The following is a 14,502-nucleotide window of genomic DNA, read 5'->3' as shown; positions in this document are numbered from 1 at the left end:
TGTGTGTGTGTGTGTGTGTGTGTGTGTTTCTGTTTTTGTCAGTTTACCGCCACTGCTTGACAACCGGTGTTGGTGTGTTTACGTCCCCGTATAAGTACTAGGCTTAACGAAAAATAAGTACTATGGTCGATTCATTCGACTAAAATAATTGTTCAAGGCGGTGCCCCAGCATGGTCACAGTCTAATAACTGAAACAAGTAAAAAATAAAAGATATATATATTTATGTGTGTGTGTGTGTGTGCGCGTGTGCTTGTGTATATGTATGTATGTATGTATGTATGTATGTATGTATGTATGTATGTATGTACGTATGTATGTGTTCTCTTCTGTTTTAATTAATGCAAGTCTTTCTTGTAAGGAAATAGTCGGCTTTTAACATAAGACATAAAGCTTTATCGCTGGAATGCAGCTAACAAGAACCATTCGCACTCTCACCATGGGAAAAGTCACGCATATATTAACTGCGCTGCTTACAGTTTGCATATTGATTTCCTTTTCTAGAAACTCCAACTTTTCCAGATTATCACTTAGGCATTTATTCACAAAACTTATTGCACCAATTATTATTGGTATATATGTAAATGTATGTATATATGTATGTATGAACATTTACAGCTGTCACTCATTAACGAACATGACGTATCTTGGTATTACAATGTACAATGCTTTCGCTACTAGTTTTAAGTTTCCTCGTCATTGGTAACGCATACGTATACACGCACACAGACAGACAGACAGATACACATACGCACACGCGTGTATGCATAAACAAGATAGATACAATGTTTTTAGAATGCTATCTTATAGCTTTATAGCTATAAAACCTCTTGGATTGACGTTGTAGTTTTAAGTGGCATGGCAAACAATAGAAATGCCTTCAGGTAAAGTCTAACCGTATTTAGAGAGGGGTATATGTGAGAGGGGTGTGTATTTGTTTTTTTTTTTTTTTGGTGTATATATATTCTTGAGAAGAGGTTTACAAGTGCAGAAATATTGTGGAGCGGATAAATGAGGTTGTGAGGTTTTGGTGTGTGCGTGTGTGCGTGTGTAAGGAAAGCGTGGAATTGAGGTGGTGGAAGCAGGCGCGAATAGAGTGTTTGACGGAAGTGGGTTCAAGAATGTGGGTGTGAGACGCTGTTACATGGAAGGAAGGTATGAATAAGAGAAGCGAAAATGAGAAAAAGGTGCGCGCTCAAAGCGACTAGAGGAGTGAGGAAAATAAAAGAAAAATTGGAGATAAATTAATTACTATAAAACACTAAAATAAAAATTTACGCGTTCTGTAAGCGGAGAAAAATTATTTAAAAAATCACAACGCATTTGTGGTAGGAGTGTCCTATGTATGGAGAGTAACTTGTAAAGGAAGCTGGGTGACGCAAGAGGATTGCGATAGAATAGTACTGGTTAACCAGAGTATAAAGCGTTTCTCTCGGAAGAAAGAAAAAGACTTTCTTTTAAAAACATACGCTGGATGTGAAGAAGTAGTAAATTCCACAGAGGTGAGGTGTAAAAAAAAACAGGTAAAATCTGCCAAAGTGAGTTAGTTAGAACACATGGCACGAAAGGGATGGGTAGAGTCACATGATAAAGATAAATAACGGATGGTGGGGATGGGTGATGGTAAAAGAATTCTCTTTAGACAGAAGAGTTTGCGAGCCCGTAATGCAAGTGTTTTTGTTTATATACATCAAACATATCATGAATAAACAATTCTGCAGGTACAACAAGGAAAAGGGAATTTTGAAAGCGAATTTCTTTTAAGAACGAAATATCTTAGATGAATATTTCAAAGAGATTCCTTCTATCTATTTCTTTCCTTTTAGTATCTCTAGCTAACATGTTAAACAAACTGGATTCGAATATAAATGCGATGGGAGGAACAATAAACTATCCTTTATATCTGGATGACCTCAAGTTACAACCCAGAAGAGACAGTAGAATAAATTATATGGAATTCGGTTTAGAAGAATATGCTAAAGCGAGTTCGAAAGAACAAGAATGAATGAATACCACTAATACAATGTTAGATAAAGAATGAATGGCATGAGAATTCTAAGCATAGACTTACGCATACTAAGGATTTAATGAACTTCACTGAGTACAACGCACAAACTCAACAAAAGATTTTACAGACATAAAGTTAGTACTTTAAACATTTAATATTATGAATAGAATATTAGGAATCGATACATTAGTTGCTTCATTAATAAGTTATAGTTATGATATTCTTGCCTGGACACTAAATGAATTAACAAGACCGGGCAAGAAAGCAAGAAAAAACAAAACAAAAAACAATCGTTTCTAATTTAGGGCACACGGCTAGCACGTTTGAAACAAGAGTGTTGTCGATACTTGACTGGCAATTTATTTCATCGACCCCAGAAATATGAAAGGCCAAGTTGATCTTGGCGGAATTTGAACTCAGTACATCAAGAGCAATGCATTTTTTCTAAAGCTCCCCTCAGCAAACTTATATTTACTACGAATAGAAGAAGGAAGAGCCTTCACAATCACGAAAATTATGATAATCTATCATAGGACTACAAAATTATCCAGTAAAGGATAAAGAAAACAAGCACAAATAATTATAAAACATGAACAGAACAGAAACTTGTTCTCAAGGAAGCCAATAAATATAAAAGAGAGGCTAAGGTAACAGATCGATGTGAAGAGAATGCCTAAATAACAACAAAATTTGTTAAAAAAAAACTAAGATAGAAATTTCTATCTTAGACGGTTGCAAGAAAACAGCCTACAAGACTAATATCTGATAAGATTAAAACGGAGAAGAATCTCAGCAGCGGTTGAGAAGCGCATAACTCACAGCCGTGACCGAATGATTTTTATTGCAGCACAGGATCCACACCTACAACATACAGCTAAATTTATTACAATAAATTGACATGGTGTCTCTCCTATGTTGTAAATCAAGTTCCATTGCCCAAGAAAAATTGGCATATTAGATACCCAAGTATAAATTGTAATAAGATTATCGAGCTCACATTGATAACTTCGAAAGAAAAAAAGAACGCACGTAATTTTTTTTAATACTCAGGAGTGAATGGAAAAAGTGTCGACATGTGTCGGCTATTAACGATGTTTATAGGGTTGACGTGAATATTGAGAAATACAACAGGTATACAAATATTGCACTACCTCTCACGTTCTCTACCCCCGCTCTCACTAGATTTGTTGTAATTATTGTTAAACCTCAAATCAGTTTTCATAGAACAAAGCTATGTGAAAGTTGTCTTATTTGTGACCATCCTATCCTTCTCCGGACACTTTATAAATGTGTCATTCCATACTTAAAAAATTTCAAGGAAATTTGACTGCTATTAGATAACATAAAATACTGAGGGAACCTGCTGTTCCCACATTGACTCGGAAGTTGATAAGATTTTATCCAAGAAGTAAATATCTTCAAGTAGTAAATCGATAGACAGTCACTTCAGTATCACAAGTCTGTCAAAATTATATCCTTCTTAACTTAATCAGTTAACCATTTGAGAAAAGGAAAAAAAAACAAAAACTTGAATGAAGTTCATTTTTGAAATGTTAATGCGCGTGGACCAATGCTAGCAGTATGGTGATACAAAATGTTTTCAGTACTTAGATACATATTTTTTCCGTTCTGATCTAAAATAAGCATCAGCAAAATTTGAAACGTGAGCCTAACAGCCTAACTTCATGTTATACTCACAAACATAAGGTCATTAGTTCGATTAACAACACGGTTGTCGGGTGACCTTGTGGAGCAATACATTTACTTTCCCCTGGTTCCAAGTCCACGCATCTGAAATGATGGCACTTCGCAGATAATTAGCCCCCAAGTCTTACAAATGTTAAAGGTCAATAATCATTGATAGTTGTGGCATATTGGGTGGTGATAGGCGAATTATTGCTGTCGAAGAATTTGGTGCCTCCTGCTAAATTTAGAAATCAACATTCTGTACATTAAGAAGGCGGTGAGCTGGCAGAATCGTTACTGTGCCGGATAAAATGCTTAGCGGCATTTCATCCGTCTTTACATTCTGAGTTCAAATTCCACCGAGGTTGAATTTGCCTTTCATCGTTCGGGGTCAATAAAATAAGTACCGGTTACGCCCTCCCTCGCAATTGCTGGCCTTTAGCCAAAATTTGAAACCAATATTCTGTACATCAAGAAAGAGGAGTGCAATTGGCTTTTGTCTCTTCATGATAGAAACATAAGAAGTATTTGTACCGCGATGTCGTTATATCTTTATAATGATCAAATATCTACTTTGTTTGTTTGTGGCGCTGTTTCAGTCTGAAAACCTGTATCAAGGGTATCAAGGATCATAGCTCAACTCAGGAATAGGCATGCGAACTTATAGTCAGTGAACCAGGATTCGGAAGTGTTATTCACTCGTCCAGTGTCATTAGTTTGAAATACATTAAATAGAAAATTTGATGAGTGGCACGAAATCCACAAAAGCTGGTGAATATTGTTTAACACTCCATTGTTTTCATTCTGTTTGCTATCGTTCAGCTAATATTCTGCTGCCGATATGTAATACAATTACATCTAACACAGTCACCACATTAATAAAGAATTTCGCAAATGTTTTCGTTACTAACATTATTTGACACAAAGTTTCTTATTATTCCACTTAACTACTATCCGGTGTAAATAATTGCTTTCTATTATCTATAAATACAGTGAGCATAAATATTGAATGATCTTAGTGGAGAATCACAATTAGTAAGAATACATGATAAAATATAACTAAATACTAGTTCCTACATTGGAACAGGGTTTCGAGCTGTTCTTTAGCTCTTGGTAAACGCTGATCGAGTAGACCGATGGTTAAAAGCGTTCCACTTGTGAGCATCCATCCTTTTTTTTTGTTAGAACAGGTTTTAATTTCAGAAACGACAGCAGGAAATTGTGAAGCAGCATTTCGAGATTTCGGGTAAAACATAAGTAAGTATTTCATCATGGAGTCACTTCTGTTTCATTGCTATAACTTATAAATTCTTCAATGTGGAATAAATATAAATATCCTCTTTTTCTAATAACAGAAAATTGCCATCCATTTTCATGAGTGTTAGGTCGTTTGCGTGAACACAAATCGGTTGTAGGTATATATGCAACAACGCAAAATATACACTTAAAGATTGGTCGCTCATGCAATTATTAATGACAAATGAGGTTTCATTCGAATGCTCTGCGCATTGCTTAAAATTTCCAAATGATTTTTAAAGTAAAAAATACGTCCCGGATTTGGTGCGTGTGAATGGCTATAAAGAATATTTGGGGTAAAATAGCCATTAGTCACAGGCACATTGACCTATCCCATAAATTACATATAATACATTAGTAATTCTTATTCTGTCACTTGATATTCATCCGTCCTTTAACCACACAATATCATTCCTACCTGTGGCTCTGTGCCTAAACAGGACACCTACCTCCTTATTTGATCGTTTTTCATGATTAGTCATAATTCAATGACATACAGCTGTATTTACTATTATTTTGTTGTGGCTATCGTATGTGATTACCAGCTGATCACACGATCTTCTTTTCTACGTTTTGAACTCAAATCTTGCCTAGTCACTTTTGCATTTGACTCTTCCGGGGTCGATAAAGCATCAGCCAAATACTGGAGTCAATATAATCGGTCACTCCCTGAGTCCTAATTTTATAATCTTGTGTTTATCTAGAAATAGTATGAACAACAACAACAATGGTTTCAAATTTTGCCACAAGGGCAGCAAGTCTGTAGGAGGGAATGAGTCGATTACATTGACCCCAGTGTTCAGCTGGTACTTATTTTATCGACCCCGAAAGGATGAATGGTAAAGTCAATCTCGGCAGAATTTGAACTCAGAATGGAGCAACGGGCGAAATACTGCTAAGCATTTCGTCCAGTGTGCTAACGATTCTGCCAGCTCACCACCTTAATGGGATACATACACACAAGCAAATAAATGATAACAGATCAGATATCGTCATCAGAGACCTAAAACAAAGAACATGACTGTTCATTGAAATGACAGTACCTACTGATAGAAACCGCTCAGCAAAGGAATTTGAAAAACTGTCGAAATATAAAGACCTTGCGATTGAGATATCTAGGACGTGTTGTTGTAGGAGCCTTGGGAATGACCAAGAAACGTAGTGACAAGTTTTTTGACCAGATCCCTTGGAAACCAACAATGTAGGAGACTCAAAAAATTGTGTTGACATCAATCGCCCACATTCTCAGGAAGTTTCTCTCTATCTAATATATACGTGCCTTAGGTCTCTGGTTGAGATCCGGTAAGAAGATGAAATAAAATGAAATTCAATCGGATCATAATAATAATAATAATAATAATAATAATAATAATAATAATAATAATAATAATAACAACAACAACAAGAGCACTCAGAGAGCGCAAACCTCCGCCAAGGCAGCACCAACGTCCTCTCAACGATTAGCCGGAAATGATTTTTAAAACGAGAATATCTTAAATAAACTCTATTGCTCTCACAAACGAGAATACTAAAAATGAACCCGACTGTTCTCAAAATAATCCAGAATCCTTGTCCGGTACCTGATCGATCTCAATGGTAGTCATGGAATGTGAAGGTGGATGTGCGGGCCGTGTTTGTAATGCTGTGTGTCGTCGTTTGCAGTGGGAACAGGGACAGTTTTCTCTACGAAGGCCTTATTGTTATTATTATTATTATTATTATTATTATTAGTCGTCGTAATGGTAATGTTTGTTCCATTGATGTAGTTGTTATATTTAAGGTGAACGGACTTGTCAAGTACAGCTCGTATTTACTACGTTGTAATTAAAGGGGAAAATTTCGTTAGATTATTTTGTTGATAGAAAGCTTTTGAACACTGACATCGTGACTCCATTTAGTTTGGGTGGGAAGATAAGGTTTGCTCTTTTTATAGTCAATATTTGTAAGCAGTCGTTTACTCGTATTTTATTATTTTTTTATGGTTTCTTTTCTGTAATAATTGTGAGTGGTATTTACTGCAAACATGGAGCACGATCACGCCCCTAAAGCAAAATTATGTGAAAACATTAAATCAGAATTCAAGAACGATAAACAGAAAAATCCCAGTGAATGAGTAAAACTGAACAAGAGATACGGCAAGCGTTCAAACCTACGAGAAACGAAAAAAAAAAAAAAAAATTTGCTAATGCTGTGAGTAGTAATAGCAGTAGTTTTGCTATCACGGCGAGTTACGGAGACATACGTCGGCTTCGGACAAATATACACGAGAAATATTTTTTATGAAAAATAATACCTTTTGCCTGAGTACTATATACTCGAACGTACAAGGAAAAAGATAACATATCTCTGGCTTGCCCAAAATTAAAAGGGTTTTCATATGCCTTATATGCTATCAAAAAGCACAGTTGAAGGAGGTCTTGGTTGATGTGTAGAACGTTGTCACTTCCATCAGTCGGGGTTGGAATATGGAAATGTATTCCCGATCTTTAGGACCCACATCGAGCCACTTTTCACTGGCTGGTTGGTGGAATACACGGGTCAAATCCAAGGTCATTGGTAAGAATGTTGACCAGCAGCTGGTCGTCACATTTGCGGTAGAGCACAGGCATATTGTCTGGTGGCGCAAAAATGGACATCTAAGTCCTAATGACACTCGAACACAACAAAGTTACTGTGGAGTTGTACTCCAAAGGAGGCGCAGAAAGAAAAGCCGTTAGACTGATAGGTGGAGTGAGGAGAAATCCGTGAAACTAAGCGACACCAAGAGCTTTCTGCCCAGAGAACCAAGAGAAACTGAGAAAGTAGAAAGAGAGAGAGAGAGAGAGAGAGAGAGAGAGAGAGAGAGAGAGAGAGAGAGAGAGAGAGAGAGAGAGCGAGAGAAAGAGAGAAAGATAGATAGATAGAAAGAAAGAAAGAAAGAAAGAAAGAAAGAAAGAAAGGGAGAGAAAGAGAGAGAGAGTGTGTGGTAGACGACAGTAGAGTCAGCAATGACAATAATGGAATTCAAAAACTGCTGCTTCCAAACCTCGAAAAACTGGCCTCGCCCTCCCTGTTTGGAGCTAACAACCAGAAAATTGCTACAGTCATATAGTCTATTGATAATGCGCTGAAGCTGGAAGCTGGAGAGAATTGCAAATAGACGTGGGAAACAACAATGAAAGAAAAAGAACAATAAAAAGAAGAACGAGTCCAGAAGCCATGTTTCCTGCGGGAATATGAATTACACAGCTCTTCGAATAGCCAATAAATTGAGGGGAGAATATAGAAATGATGTGCCGATCGAAAAGAAAGTAGATTTTGTAGAACAATCAAATAGAGGTGGTTAGCAAAAACTATATACGAGGTTTCTTGAGGAAGTGGTTAGACATTAGCACCGAGAAAGACAGTTAGGTCGTGGATGACTTCAGTTATGCTAGTGGCGACTTCTCACACGAGTATGAGTGAGTAACTTGTAAATACTTTTTGCTTCATTTGAATATACGAGGTCTATCCTCAATCAAAACGAACTTTTAAAACAGCGCAGCTGCCAGTGAATGTGGCCACATATATATATGCTGTCTATAGGTGAGCTCGACCTTTGACCTAATAATAGTCATATCACATCGTGTTTGTTAGTTATTGATGCTAGAATGAAGATATGCTTAGTGTACTTGGCAATTTTTCACAAGTTGAACAATGAACGATTTCTCTGTGAGAAATTCTGTTTAAATTGGGGAGAAGACAGGGAGACATTTCTATTGATGCAATATGTTTATGGAGTGGACTGTCCGAGTCGGACGCAATGTCACAAGTGTCACCAAGGCTTCAAATCGTGAAGGGTATCGACGGAGGAAAATTCCAAAGCTAGGCGAATTTCCATGAAAATGGACAACGATCGCATTGAGTAAGTATATGCTGGGAAAGTCGTAGTCTGATTTTCCGCGAAATTTATGAAGACGTGAGTACATGTAAAAGATCGAGCCACGAGATTTTAAAAGAGACATTAAAATAAATTGCATTATTACCGCAGAATATTTGTGCCTAGAAATGCCAATAGATAAACACAAAGAAAACCGACTGATAGTCATTTAGGAGTTCTTCGATTGTTTAAAATGCCAATGAAAAGTTTCTAGTGTAATAAAAGTGGGTGCAATGTCAAAACCAAAAATCAGTCAAGGTGGGTTCAAATATCATCGCCGCAAGCAAAAAAATATAAAAATAAAAATACGCGGAGTCGCTCAAATGTTAAAGCGATATTAGTTTTTTTTTTTGACAGGAATAGTGTCATTCATCATAATTGTGTTAAACGTGGTCCGACATCCTTTTTGCATTTGAGCATCAGAATCCTCAAATGTGAGGGTGATATCTTTTTCATCTGAAGAGTCTCGTTAATTATGAGTGTCATTCGCGTAGTATGGCGATCAATAAAGATTTTACCTGGAAGTCTTGATTAATTTGAAAGAAGTCATGCAAAGGAAGAGGATTGAGGCATGGACAATTAAATGTGGGAGCTGCGCTACGACAGCGCCTCATTCCTTATTTGTGACAATTTGGCACGAGACACTGTACATCGAACAACTGTCCCGAACTCCTTAGTAATCTCTGTGGAGTTTTATTCTCAAAGTTGAAATTTTACTAGAGAGGTCGCCAATTTCCGATGATATAAGATTGAAGACATTTGTTGCAAGAATTGTGCGCTATCACTGAAAATGTGTTCCAGAACTGGGAAGACGTTGGGAGTGGGCTATCAATAGGGGAGAGAAATACTTCGAAAGCGGCATTGCTGATTGAATTTTAGTTAGATCAATCACTTTTTATGAAGATCGGTTTCTTTTCGGAACTCACCCCATCCATCCATCCATCCATCCATCAATACAGCCATCCATCCATCCATCCATCCATCCATCCATCCATCCATCCATCCATCCAGCCAGCCAGCCAGCCAGCTAGCCAGCCAGCCAGCCAGCCAGCCAGCCAGCCAAGCATATTTTCTTTGCCGACGACCTGAACTGTATGGGCCAAATATCAATCACATAAAAACCAACTAGACCACAATGCTTAACTTCCTATAGATACTGGAATGGAATTTGGTGAGTCCAAATATGCATTTTTGACAATAAAACATGGAAAGTTGTACCCTCCTCTGAAAACCTAAAACTAAATGGCTTGACAATACAAAGTCTACTGTCAGGTGACAATTAAAGGCATTTTGGACAGGATGAGAAAATCAGATATGATGGACCCATAAATAAGAAGAGGACAAGGAATGCGAGTAAAGAATAAAGAGAATACGGTCATCAAAACTCTCAGCTTACAATAAGCATATTGTTCACAACACCGTTGCAGTGCCTGTACTCACGCCCATGTTTCTACTTCTGAACTGGTCACTACAAGAACACAAGAAAGCAGATGTTTGAACTTGTAAGCTGCCCAGGCCAGCAATTTCGATGGTGGTAGAAAGTCAGTTACATAGATTCCAGTATTCAACTGGTACTTACTTTATCGACCTCAAAAAGATGAAAGACAAAGTCGACCTCGGCGGAATTTGAACTTAGAATGTAAAGACAGAAGAAATGCCGCTAAACATTTTGCCCGGCGTGCTAACGATTCTGCCATATCGCCGCCATAAGCAGAGTTATATTAAGTTTCATTTAACTACACATATGGCCCCGAAACTTTAAGGGACATCAAACGTTCGTGCTTTCTTAAATGTATCATTGTCAGCTCAAATAGAATTCACTTCATCAAAATTGTTAATGATGCCGAAACTCTATGCAAGATATAAATGTAAATGCAAATCAGCCCACAATTGTATAAACCAATTTGTATAAACAAATTTCTGTTAGGTAAACAACGCTGTATCTTTCTCTCTCTCTTCCTCTTCTAGTTTTCTCTCAGACCAAGCTCCTCCTCCCCTCTCTCTGTCTCATCTCTCTCACTTTCTGTTTATATATGCACACGTGCGCTCTCTCTCTCTCTCTCACACACACACACACACACACACACATTTATATGTAAAGTGAATATATATACATGCATATGTATATATATCGGAATTGTGAAACTGTTTGCATTATATTTCAACTGGAGAAATGTTTTCCACATGAAACCCATCAATGTGTGAGGCTAGTGTAGGCTGTGTGGTGGAAGTTATGATGGTGTTGGCTGTTGGTAGTTGTAATGACTGTATCAGCGACGCTGGAGAAACATTGAAAAAAAAATAAGGGTATAAAACAGTTAGTAGCAGTAGTAGAGAAGTGTAAAAATAAAGCTGGGTAAGATTGATGATAAAGAAATGAAGAAATGATGGCAGTAGTAGCGGAACAGAATCATTAGAGCATGGTGAAAAAGTCACTTTGGTTTAGTAACCAAGACAACCTTCTCTCGCTGGTGACGGATCAATTAATACAGTTCTATACATCAGTTATTGCTTTTTTTAAAATTTACATTTATGTTTTAAACCCTGAAATTATTTCACAGCAGGGCTAAATATTTCTAATGCGGCGAAATCATTTTGCTCTTTCCAGGAATTGCATTATAACTTTAGCAAAGGCGGGGGTGTTGTATTCAGTTGTGTTTGTTTGTTTGTCCGTGGACAAGATATCTCAAGAACCGCTGGATGGATTCGGATGAAACTTTCGGGGATGTTTGGCCTCGTGACTGGCACGAGCTAATTAGATTTTGGGATCGATCCGGTACCGGACAAGGATTCTGGATTATTTGTTATATTTACTCTATTTTACATGATTACGAACTTACGTTAACTTTCAAGTCTCCCTTGAAAGCACGCTCATGGTTTCCACGTAAGTTATGGCGGCGTTGCTGTTTCCAATGTTTTATTTTCGTTTCTCCATTATTAATTTTACTCGTGTCTTTATCTTAGTAGAAACTGATAGATAAAGAAATCAAACTACATAAACAAACAGCAGCAAAACCATTCAGAAATTAAATAACACTAATATATTCAGTAACAATGATAAATCTAATTTATCCTTGACAATTTTTAGTTTTACCAATTTTGAATATATCGCTCCTGTTTAAAACCTCTTAACTACTTGACAATTGCATTTCTAGCCCTGCCTTGAAGTAGGCTTTACTTCTTGGACTCAAGTTTTGTGCGCAACGATGCAGATCATTTCCATTTTCTTTCACGCACGGATAAATTTTTCGTTATAGACTTTGATGGTCGTAAAGACACTATATCAGTGGATAGACTAAAACAGGCCTTCATAGAGAAAACTGTCTCTGTTCCCACTGTAGACAACACACACAGCATTACAAACACTTAAGATACGCAAACGACACAGTCCTGTTAGCGTAACAGAAGACCTGCAAATACTACTCTGTAATATTGGTGTTTGATGAATTCAGTAACTCGAGAACATTAAGACCGAACAAGTGTCCAACCTTGCCTCTTGGCACAGAACTAATTGACACAAACGAATACGATAAGGAAATCTGGCAAAGGTTAGTAATGGCAATCACGTCTACTACAGAAATTTGGAACATCTTGCTAGGTAGATCGATAAGCATTAATACCAAGCTGGCTTGGTCAATAACCGTTTGTTGCAGAGAGACATGAACCCTAAAAACAGATGATAAGATTTTGAAATTTCAACGCTTGTATTAAACTCTGGAATATTGCATGGAAAGAAGAACCAACAATTTTATTCTAAAACTAATACTTCTGAAAACCTAAGGCAACTTCGCTATTTTGAACAAACCCCAAGAGATGATGCCACAGTGAATAGCAATTAGTTTGAAGGAAAATGTGATAGGAAGCTATTCCCATTGCAAATAAAATATAACTAGGTCAACAACATGAAGAAGTTGTCTATATACACACATGCATACACACATACACATACATACGCATGTGTGAGAATATGTATGTATATATATGTTTATATAAGTATGTGTATAAGTATAAGTGTTTATATAAGTATTCTCATGCATATAGTTGCATATCTAGACTTCTTTATATATACATAAATGATAAATTTCTGGTAAATTTTACAGTTCCAGTGACGGATTGGATCAGCAGTCTCCGAATCAGCTTTCTCCTTTCTCGTTTTGAGAAGCCTAATTTCTCAAGATTGGTACTTAGGCAGTGTGTTACATATCCCAGTGCCCTAATAATTACAGGTATAAACCTGAACTTATAATGCTTGCGTGAGAGGGAGAAGGGGTGGTATGTGGTGTGTGTTGTGTGGTGTGTGTTGTGTGGTGTGTGGTGTGTGGTGTGTGTTGTGTGTTGTGTGGTGTGTGATTTAGGAATATGAGACATAAAAATTAATACAAATAATAAATAGTACAAATAATACAAGTGATAAGTAGGAACTGGTAAAATAAAACCCTTAAAGGGAAAAGGTTATATGAACAAATCAGTGACAAAAATAAATTTTTTAAAATAGTAATAAAAAATAATAAAAATTTAAAGGATAAAAATAAACAAATACAACACAAACAGAAATAAACGAATAAAAAAAAACGAAAATGAATAACTGAATAAAAGAATAAAATATGAAAAATCGATAAATAAACGATAAAAGATATAAAAATTGAATAAAAATAAATAAATGAGTAAAACTAAGACAGGGTAAAATGTTATTTTTTAAGGACAATTGTAGGGACAGTCATTGAGAGGAAGGGGTTTAGTAATGTAGAGTAAAAATGTAACGCTGCTCCAGGCGGAGTCTAGTGTTGGCGGATCCATTGTGTTAGGCAAGACCGAAGACGGTAATGTCTGAGGTAGAGTGGTTGGCCAAGCGAAAATGACGGGTGACGGGGGTGTTCATACGTAGACGAACATCTAGATGTTCGGTGAACCGGTCGGCTCGCCGGCGGCCCGTTTGACCAACGTAAATTTTGTTGCAGAGGTTGAACCTGATGCAATAAATAAGGCTGTAAGAAGTGCAGGAGAAGGAGTTCCTAATATAGAGGGTGTGCTGGTTGGATCCAGTGAGGGAGGTGGTGTTAGTGATGATAGGACAGGTGTGGCAACGGGATTTGAAGCAAGGGAAGGATCCGGGTTGGGTTGGAATGGAGGGGGAAGGTGTATCGGACCAGTAGATTGCGTATATTACAGGCGCGTTTGAAGGAAGGCAAGGGTGGGTTGGGGAAAATAGGGAGAGTGGTGGGATCTAGTTGGAGGCGATGAAAGGCCCGCATGATCCTCCGACGAAAGGGGAGGGCGGAGTAGTGGAAAAGGAGGGGAAAGGAGATACGGTTGGGGGTCGGTGTGGAGAAGGGGAGAGAACGGTGGTACGGTCGATTTGACGAGTGCGGGTTAGGGCAGTATAGACAAGGGTGAATGGGTATCTTGCGACGCATGAACAATCGAGCCAGGTACTGGAACTGGGTCTCGAAATCCTGGTCTAGACTGCACAGGTGTCGGAGGCGGAGAAACTAGAATGGAAGGGCCCGTTTGGTGTGGAAGGGATGGGAGGAGGAAAAGTTGAGGTAGAGGGGTGAATCCGTGGGTTTGAAGAAGGTGGAGGTGGTGAGAGAGTGGGAGGAGGGATCAATGGATAGA

Source organism: Octopus bimaculoides, chromosome 2 (genome assembly GCF_001194135.2).
Source record: "Octopus bimaculoides isolate UCB-OBI-ISO-001 chromosome 2, ASM119413v2, whole genome shotgun sequence".
Classification (NCBI taxonomy): domain Eukaryota; kingdom Metazoa; phylum Mollusca; class Cephalopoda; order Octopoda; family Octopodidae; genus Octopus; species Octopus bimaculoides.
The sequence above is the reverse complement of the archived record's forward strand: the minus strand, read 5'-3'. Positions refer to the sequence as shown.